Source organism: Podarcis vaucheri (genome assembly GCF_965113315.1).
Source record: "Podarcis vaucheri genome assembly, chromosome: 3".
Classification (NCBI taxonomy): Eukaryota; Metazoa; Chordata; class Lepidosauria; order Squamata; family Lacertidae; genus Podarcis; species Podarcis vaucheri.
In genome coordinates, this window is record NC_138761.1 from 99,240,657 (window position 1) to 99,249,998 (window position 9,342).

At 44.4% G+C, this 9,342-nt stretch overlaps 1 long non-coding RNA gene across 1 annotated transcript in view; it reads right to left on the bottom strand.

Moving 5' to 3' along the window:
• Positions 1 to 7,704, bottom strand: part of LOC309528335 — a 250,040-nt gene extending 242,336 nt beyond the window's left edge. The window contains exon 1 of the long non-coding RNA XR_014217676.1: positions 7,669 to 7,704. This is a non-coding gene — a long non-coding RNA (uncharacterized lncRNA). The remainder of the gene's footprint in view (positions 1 to 7,668) is intronic.
• Positions 7,705 to 9,342: the final 1,638 nt, after the last annotated feature.

Consider the following 9,342-nt stretch of genomic DNA (forward strand, 5'->3'; position numbering starts at 1 on the left):
TTCCATCCATTATAATGCAATTTTAGATGGCTTTCTTAAAAAACAAACCAAAAATTTAAAAAACTAACTGAAAACATGGGCTGCATGTTTTCTTTTTCTTTACAAAAGCAGCTTGAAGCGTGGGAGGGACAGAGTTCTATTTCAGGTTTTGGTGCAGAGGGAGGTCAAAATAGATTATTGTGTGCAGCAGACAGGGGACAAGAGTCACAGCAGGTTAGAAAGGCCTGATCTTAAATATACTCAAGATTCAACTGGGGAAAAAATACATTTTTAATTGTGATTACCTTTTATATCTCAAATCAACCAGAGACACAGGTGCTCCTGAAGAATGATCTCATGTGGTTTGAGACAGAGGGCAGGGGGATGGCTGCTCGTATCCACCACACTATGTTGTGGCGCATTATGTTAGCGCACTGTGAGACTGCCAGCATTTTGCAGGAGGGGTTCAAGGATATTTAGGCAAGTGCACTTAAAGTGGAGTAAAGCCCTCTGCTTCCACAGTGCAACAAATTCACTTTTTAAAAAAGGAATCGGTTAGTTGAGTCACAGGGAAATGCTGAATAACCAAATCATTAACAAGAAGACTTATAAACACTGCACAAACATATTGGGATGAATATACGTAGGATGAATGTTTGTTGTTCCTCACAAACAAATCAGAACAAAGCTCAACGGATACCAGGTATAATCTAGCCTCTGCGTAAGGTTTATGCAAACAAATCAGGATAAATGCTCAATAAATAATAATACCGTAATTTAAAAGTTTTATTATTTGTACCCCGTCCATCTGATTATGTTGCCCCAGCGACTCTGGGCAGCTTCCAACATACAGTGGTACCTCGGGTTACATATGCTTCAGGTTACATACGCTTCAGGTTACAGACTCCGCTAACCCAGAAATAGTGCTTCAGGTTAACAACTTTGCTTCAAGATGAGAACAGAAATCGTGCTCCAGCGGCGCGGCAGCAGCAGCAGGCCCCATTAGCTAAAGTGGTGCTTCAGGTTAAGAACAGTTTCAGGTTAAGTACAGACCTCGGAACAAATTACCATATTTTTTGCTCTATAAGACTCACTTTTTCCCTCCTAAAAAGTAAGGGGAAATGTGTGTGTGTCTTATGGAGCGAATGCAGGCTGCGCAGCTATCACAGAAGCCAGAACAGCAAGAGGGATTGATGCTTTCACTGTGCATGATCCCTCTTGCTGTTCTGGCTTCTGAGATTCAGAATATTTTTTCTTGTTTTCCTCCTCCAAAAACTAGGTGCGTCCTGTGGTCTGGTACGTCTTATAGAGCGAAAAATACGGTAAGTACTTAACCCGAGGTACCCCTGTATATGAAAACAATAAAACATTGAGTAGGTCATGCAGGTGAGCCCTGGAGCTCTTTAGGTAAACCCTTGAACTCTTTCCAAATGTTGTAAGCAAGCTCCGCTACATCTCAGAGTCCGCCTGCTCATTCCGTTGATGGCCCCCCCCAGACATCTCTCTCGAAATCCTGCCTTGAGTGTACCATTGTATATATGTCACTCTTTGTCCTGGAACAACGTGACCCTAATATCATCCCCCCCCAACCCCATCTTGTTACAGAGAACATCCTAAGAAGCCACCATTGACCATGTTTGTCAAGGGCCTAGAAATATGGTTGCAAATAGATGCAAACAGTGTTCTAGCCACGAAGCCCATGAGACACTGCTGGACACCACAAGAGCATATGCTATAGATCTGTACCAGGAGCCTTACGTCTATAGTGTTGTGCACGTGGCTTCACTCCTATCTTGGGGGGATCTTTCCAGTGTCAAATAAACTCTTGTTGCCCCCCCATGAGCTATAACTGGAGGTTAAAGATGTTGTTGTAAGAGCTAAGGACATGTTTCTCCAGTTGAGGCTGAAGTGGCAATGTGAATTCTGATAACTAGTCTTATCTATTCAAAGGCAGGTTTTTGTTTGTTTTAGGAGTTATTTGTAGATATGCAATGAAGATTTCTGCAACTGCAATGCTTGCACTCTAGGTCCTGCTGATAGTTTCTTAATTGTTTCTTCTGCATTTATATTATTATTATTATTATTATTATTATTATTATTATTATTATTATTATTATTATTATTATTTTATTTGTTGGATGGGCTGTTCTGTATTTTTATTGAAGGATATTACAGACGATATCTTAAATTATCAGTGTCTAATTGATCATGCATATTTCGGACCTGTACCTTGACAGCAGAAGGGGAGACAGTTGGATAGGTTGTCATTCAAGTTGTGTTGCCAAATAAAAACTGAAGCACAGTAGTCTGTGTTTCAATGTACATTGGGGATCCCCTTTATCATCTCTCTATAGGCAATGCTAAATATCCCTTGCTTTATGCAATCTTGGGTTGTCCCAGATTGTTGCATTTTCAAGGAATAAGATATTCATTTTAGCTTAATTCCTTCACCCGCCCCCGTCATTGCCAGTTGGTCCTAGCTGGGTGAATCTTCAGGTGTTTAATCCTTGGATTCAGTTACTAAATTAAAGTCCAGTCACCTGGCAGTGGGCTGAACAGATTATCCTGTCTCTATTCAAAGTGGCATCTGCGGGCATGGCTCCTCATGCCAGCAATAAAATTCCACTATGAAAAACAACATAAAATTCATTAGTTCTGAGCGCCCACTCTAGCATTTTGGAGCCTGAGCAGCTCCTTGGGATTTTGAAGAGCTCTGGACTATGGAAAAAACAAGTCGGATTAAGACTGAAGCACAAGTTGAACAGGTCTCTCTCTGAAGCTGACTGAACACTGGTAAGAACGCATCATCGTGCCTAACATGAGGCAGCACGAGCTGCGAAGGTCGCCTGGAGACCTTTGGGTAATAAGCAATATAAAAATGTACCGTAATTGATAATTCTAATACTTGCTCTTGTTGACCCCAACTCATGGGAAGTGGCTGTCCGAAGTGGGGGACCCTGTGTATCCCTGGGGAATCGCTGCATGTTTTCGAATTCTGATTTCCTAGGGTTTTAAAATGCACAGGGAGCCTCTGCAGGAACAGGAGAGTCCCTGCTTCAAACAGTTCCCCTCTATTAATATATATATATATATATATATATATATATATATATATATATATATATATGCTTTCGTAGATTTTCACGGGTACAGGAATGCAGGTTTTGGTGTCTTCGGGTGTCTTCCCGTGTAAGAGTCGGGGTGTCTGGGCGACGTTTCGACGAGGTCTCACTCGTCATCTTCAGGCTGGTGCTTTCGGCTTCTTGTTACTGGAACAGAGCAGAGTCTGGTGTTTGAGTTCCTATAAATACTGTTGAGGGGTGTGGTGTATAGCCTCCAACGTTCTGGGCAGAGAGGAAGTTCCTAGATTAGTGTGCCTTTTCTTCTTTTGTTCCTTGATTACTTGAGGGATATCTTGAGTGATTTCATGAGTGATATTCTGAATACCACTGGGTGGGTCATTAAGTGTAGATTAGTTACTAAAGCTTTTGTGTCTTGACCTCTTGAGCTTGTGAAGAGTTTTTCTGAGAAGATGGCTGTGCTGCATTTAGTTGTGCTCTGGCTTGGCTTCGTGTATAGGGGCGAGCTGTGGTTTTGTGCTTTGTGCCAGCCAGATCTGTGTAGGGATTGCAGGGGGGTGCAGCATCCGGAGGTGCCACTATAGTTTGGCTACTGGATGGAGTCTGTAGTATGTCTGTGGAGAGGGTCTGGGTTTGGGTCTGGTGTGGTTGATTGGTGACGGCGTTCTGTGTGCCTCTGGTTCTGGTGTCGGTTTTTGTGGGGAGGGCTAATTTCCAGATGTCTGGCAGGCGGGACGTGTCGTCACGCTTGTTCATGTTGTGAGGGTGTTTCTCTATCTCGATGGCTTCCATGATTATTCTCTTGTGGTGATGTTCCATGTTAAAGAGCAATTTGGAATCTGCAAAATTAATTTCGTGTCCTGTTTCTTTCATGTGTTGGAAAAGAGAGGAAGTTTTTTCTTCTTTTTTGACGGCATTCTTGTGTTCTGCGATACGTGCATTTATTCGTCTGTTTGTTTGTCCAATGTACGTGGCTGGGCAGACTTTGCAGGGTATTTCATAGACCCCTTGGTTTTCCAGCTGGATTTTGTCTTTTGGGTTTCTGAGGATATTGGCTATTTTTTGGTTGGTGCAGAAGGCTGTTTTGACCCAAACTTTGGCTCAGATATGTTGACGACACCTTTGTAATTTGGCCACACGGGAAAGAAAAACTAGATAGCTTCCTCACACATCTCAACAGCCTACACCCCAAAATACAATTCACTATGGAAATAGAAGACAACAACCAACTCCCCTTTCTTGACGTCCTAATCTACAAAAAACCTGATGGCTCCCTAGGACACACTATCTACCGGAAAAAAACACACACCAACCGCTACTTACATGCACAATCACACCACCACCCTGCACAAATAAACTCCGTAGCCAAGACTCTCATCTCCAGAACCAAACGCCTGGCTGACAAAGACCACTTGACAACTGAGTTACAGAATCTCTCAAATGTGTTAATCGCCAATGGATACCAGAAAAACAGGGTTACGAAGCTAATCCAAAAAGAAACACCCCCCAAAAACCAAGACACAGAAGAAAACAATGGCATGGCCCTCCTTCCTTATATCAAGGGCACTACAGACAAAATCAGCAAAATCCTCCACAAACACAATATCAAAACAGCCTTCTGCACCAACCAAAAAATAGCCAATATCCTCAGAAACCCAAAAGACAAAATCCAGCTGGAAAACCAAGGGGTCTATGAAATACCCTGCAAAGTCTGCCCAGCCACGTACATTGGACAAACAAACAGACGAATAAATGCACGTATCGCAGAACACAAGAATGCCGTCAAAAAAGAAGAAAAAACTTCCTCTCTTTTCCAACACATGAAAGAAACAGGACACGAAATTAATTTTGCAGATTCCAAATTGCTCTTTAACATGGAACATCACCACAAGAGAATAATCATGGAAGCCATCGAGATAGAGAAACACCCTCACAACATGAACAAGCGTGACGACACGTCCCGCCTGCCAGACATCTGGAAATTAGCCCTCCCCACAAAAACCGACACCAGAACCAGAGGCACACAGAACGCCGTCACCAATCAACCACACCAGACCCAAACCCAGACCCTCTCCACAGACATATTACAGACTCCATCCAGTAGCCAAACTATAGTGGCACCTCCGGATGCTGCACCCCCCTGCAATCCCTACACAGATCTGGCGGGCACAAGGCACAAAATCACAGCTCGCCCCTATACACGAAGCCAAGCCAGAGCACAACTAAATGCAGCACAGCCATCTTCTCTGAAAAACTCTTCACAAGCTCAAGAGGTCAAGACACGAAAGCTTTAGCAACTAATCTACACTTAATGACCCACCCAGTGGTATTCAGAATATCACTCATGAAATCACCCAAGATATCCCTCAAGTAATTAAGGAACAAAAGAAGAAAAGGCACACTAATCTAGGAACTTCCTCTCTGCCCAGAACGTTGGAGGCTATACACCACACCCCTCAACAGTATTTATAGGAACTCAAACACCAGACTCTGCTCTGTTCCAGTAACAAGAAGCCGAAAGCACCAGCCTGAAGATGACGAGTGAGACCTCGTCGAAACGTCGCCCAGACACCCCGACTCTTACACGGGAAGACACCCGAAGACACCAAAACCATATATATATATATATATATATATATATATATATATATATATTATTAAAGATTTTCTTGTTTTACAGAAGTAATTGTAATGTCTCTCGTATTTTTTCCATCTAACATTTTTACAAATCCATTTCATTTGTTGAGACATTAGGGGGAGGGAAAAAAAAGGGGTCGGAGGGAGGGAAGATGGGTGGGGGTGGGGTCGGGTGGCGATGTTTCTATTATGCTTAATGTATGTAGGGTTTGGTGTCAGCATTGCTTGTGCTGTTCACTTGTGTTCCTTTGGTGGTGAGAGAGGTTGGGGTTGGCCTAGGGTGTGGTTGTTTGTTTGTGATTGGCTGTGGTGAGATTTGTTTTCATGTGTGAGTGGGGTGGGTGGGTGTTTTGGATCAGGTTGTTGTTGTTGTTTAGTCATTTAGTCATGTCCGACTCTTCGTGGCCCCATGGACCAGAGCACGCCAGGCACTCCTGTCTTCCACTGCCTCCCGCAGTTTGGTGAGACTCATGTTTGTAGCTTCGAGAACACTGTCCAACCATCTCATCCTCTGTCGTTCCCTTCTCTTTGTGCCCTCTATCTTTCCCAACATCAGGGTCTTTTCCAGGGAGTCTTCTCTTCTCATGAGGTGGCCAAAGTATTGGAGCCTCAGCTTCACGATCTGTCCTTCCACTGAGCACTCAGGGCTGATTTCCTTAAGAATGGATACGTTTGATCTTCTTGCAGTCCATGGGATTCTCAAGAGTCTCCTCCAGCACCATAATTCAAAAGCATCCATTCTTCAGCGATCGGCCTTCTTTATGGTCCAGCTCTCACTTCCATACTGGGAAAACATGGCTTTTACTTTACGGACCTTTGTTGGCAAGGTGATGTCTCTACTTTTTAAGATGCTGTCTAGGTTTGCCATCGCCTTTCTCCCAAGGAGCAGGCGTCTTTTAATTTCGTGACTGCTGTCACCATCTGCAGTGATCATGGAGCCCAAGAAAGTAAAATCTCTCACTGCCTCCATTTCTTCCCCTTCTATTTGCCAGGAGGTGATGGGACCAGTGGCCATGTGGTCCCCTAAAGGGTCTGTACCCCAAACCCTCTTTTTAAAGATACCTACCAATGTGCTGGAGGAGACTGCAGTGATCATGGATCAGGTTAGCCATATTGATCTGTATGCTGTTGGTGGATTATTGTCGTTGTCTTATTGGGCTGTGTATATGATAAAGGGGAGCCCCTCCATGAGATGAAGGTGAAGGGAAGGACAATAGAGAGGCTGATAGTGTGAGGGCACTGAATGGCCCCTGCTTCCCCCTCATGTCTTTCCTCTACACTGAAGAGGACTAAGGATTCCCAACATGTAATTGCCCTGCTCTGGAGTGCAATGGTTATAGATGCATCTCTTTCTGACTAAGTGGAGGGTTCCTGTTTCCAGTGATTGCTTTCATCTTTTCAAAGTAAACATCTTTTCCCTTTCATTGTCCCACATGATCCTCTTTCTGCTCTGCACAGCTGCAAAAATGAGCAATTTTATTTATGATTCGGCGGTGCTGCTATGTACCCCCTCTTTTCTCATTTGGAGCTTCCAAAGCACCGTCTTCGCCTGCTCTGTCTGCATTTTTAGCTGCTGTGAATAAGCCCCCTCTTCAAGTTCAATTGCGGATACTTAGTTTCCTCTTCCAGGGCCATATTGTTATGAAGCTCAAGGAGCTCAAGTACTTTGTATTTATGGTAAATCTGTGAAGTCATTTGAGAGGCACTTTGTGGCAATGTCTTCCTGCATGTGCCTCCTTTTGCTGTGTAAGAAAATGGAGGGAACTGGATTCTACTAGCATTTAAAGTTGAAGAGCAGAGTTTCAGATTGGCTAAGACCACCTGGGAAGCCTTTAAAATACGCTGGGTGATTTTGCCCAGTTTTTTTCACTTGAAAGAAATGGCAGAGCCCCTGACTGGATGAGCTTCTCTGATGTCATGGAACTTTCACAAACATTCTGTCTTGTCAGCAATTGAATAAAATAAGTAGTACAGTGGTACCTCAGGTTACATACGCTTCAGGTTACAGCCTCTGAGGGTTTAGGCATATTTACATTTCTTCTGTGCTTTATAGGCATGGTCTGAGCTTTAAAACTCTGTGTCTGATCACTCTTTCCTTGCTCCCGAGTATCCCTGCAAAAACCCACTCTTTACCACTAAATCGGACCAAACAACAGTCCATGGAAAACCTGCATTGCCATGTAAAGGTAAAGGGAAGCCTGACCATTAGGTCCAGTCGTGACCGACTCTGGGTTTGAGGCACTCATCTCGCTTTATTGGCCGAGGGAGCCGGCGTACAGCTTCTGGGTCATGTGGCCAGCATGACTGGCAAACCAGAGCAGCGCACGGAAACACCATTTACCTTCCCGCCGGAGCAGTACCTATTTATCTACTTGCACTTTGACGTGCTTTCGAACTACTAGGTTGGCAGGAGCAGGGACCAAGCAACGGGAGCTCACCCCATCGTGGGGATTTGAACCGCCAACCATCTGATTGGCAAGTCCTAGGCTCTGTGGTTTAACCCACAGTGCCACCCGCGTCCCGCATTGCCATGTATTGCGCTTCAATTTAAAGAGCAGGTTTTTGCAGGGAAAGCTCTGGGGTGGGGAAAAATAGTGCTCTGATGCAGAGCTTTGAGGTAGGGACCTGTGCCTGGAAAGCACCGGCAAGTATGGATAAGCCCTTAGTGTGTGCATATGTGGGTTTTTTTGCGAAATGTCGTGCAGAGGAACTGAAAGCAATGTGGCAGAGAGAAGTCCAGAATGGGAAGCAGAAGCTGAAGCAGGGGAGGAGGGAGGCAAGAAGAGGCAAGATGAGTTAGGCTGGTGAAGAGTCATGGGCATCTCCCCCTCCTGCTGTGACAAGCTTCCCTTCCCCCTAGTCTCCCAGAACCAGAAGGGGTGTGAAGAGAGTGGAAGAGAGGTTGGCTTCAAGTGGCGCAGTCTCTGATTGCTTGGGGAAAACCCTGCAGAGGAGGGAATTTAGACGGCTGTGGGGAGGCAGGGACTTCCAGTCTGATCCATGGGGCAAGACCTACCGGGGATAAGCTGCTGTGCTCATGACACTCTGCCAAGTCTGTGCAGATCACGTTCTTGCTAATATTTACTGCCGTCTCACTCCTGACATGCAAGTGGAAGGTTGGCTGAGTTTCAGAAACAGCTCCCTAGAACAAATGTAGGTCTATTATTATTATTATTATTATTATTATTATTATTATTATTATTATAGAAAAAGAAGATGAAGAAATGGAGCTGCAGTGTTAGCCTCCCAGCAGGTGGATCACAAGCCAGCTGGCTGTCAAGTGTTTGGAATGGCCCACAAGGGATTTTGACTAATGCATGGGACAACCCATGTTTCATGATGTCATAACAATGGCATGTGATTACCAGGTCAGCAGCCCCACCCACTTGTCAAATTTGGCCCGCAAGGCTGATCCTGATTCCTCACACATGCACTATAACTTCCAGCTTAATGGATCACGGCTGCTTAATGGACCACCATCAAATTCCTTATTTGGGTGGGGGATCCTTTAAAGCCAGGCTACTGATATACCTCATTTAGCTACCCTCAAACAGATCTATTCCTGCTAAATTATGCGTTTACTATATTGGCATTTGCTTTTTTCTCCTCCTCTTAGTAAATCTATTGAACAGTGCACGATGGTACT